Here is an 897-nt window from a genome sequence, read left to right as displayed (position 1 = left end):
AGCCCCGTTCCCGGCAGCCGTGGGATGCTCGGGACCTGCTCGGGGGGGGTTGCAGCCCCTCAACTGATGGGCTGGCAGAGCTGGGCTCTTCTGGGAATTTTCCCATCCGCTCCAGCCTGCCAGGAGGACTCGCCCACCTGGGCTCCTCTCCTGCTCCCACTGGTGGGTGACAAACCCAAACCGGAGCCAGTCTCCACCTCCCAAGGACAGCCTGGTTTCCTGTCCCACTGGAAGAGCCAAGCCAGCGGCACCAAGCCCCGGAGGCTGTTACTCTCCCTCTACCGGGAAAAGCATGTTTTCTCCAGGTGAAAACATGAGGTCAGCGCCGGCAGACAGCAACAAAACCCACCCCCTCATCACAGACACGGCCACTTCGCACCCGCTTTGCCCACTGCAAGGGCCCGGCTGCGGCACCAGGCCCTGCAGAGCTCCCCACCAGCCGCATCACCTCCTCCCACCCGCGCCCCGCAGCGGGCAGGGCAGCTCGCCTGGCAGGCAGGGGTTAAGCTGAAGCCGAACAGCTGGAAGAATGTCAAGGGCAGCCATAAAGCTGTTAGTCAGACTGGTGTCACTGGGGTGTGACAAGGACACTGGTTATCCCCTCATCCCCAGGCTGCACACAATTTATATGCAGACCCACAGATGACTCCGGAGAGCTGCCTGTACTTTTCAGGACACAGCACCCGGGACTGCTCTTTTGGATGCCTTTCAACAGGGATTCTTTTTGCTACAGGCAGAGGATTTCATCAGCTTACACAGCTTTGAAGTTGTGACCTGCACCTGCCAGGCCAAAGATGGATCAGCAGGTGTGCAAAGGGTTAAAGGTCCCACCAGTTGAGAGGCAGGTCTCTCCTGCCTTCTCTTTTCTATTTAAGACTGAAGCCAGGCGGGTCAACA

Source organism: Eurypyga helias, unplaced genomic scaffold, assembly GCF_000690775.1.
Source record: "Eurypyga helias isolate BGI_N326 unplaced genomic scaffold, ASM69077v1 scaffold40579, whole genome shotgun sequence".
Taxonomy (NCBI): Eukaryota; Metazoa; Chordata; class Aves; order Eurypygiformes; family Eurypygidae; genus Eurypyga; species Eurypyga helias.
This window is presented reverse-complemented; position numbering follows the sequence as displayed.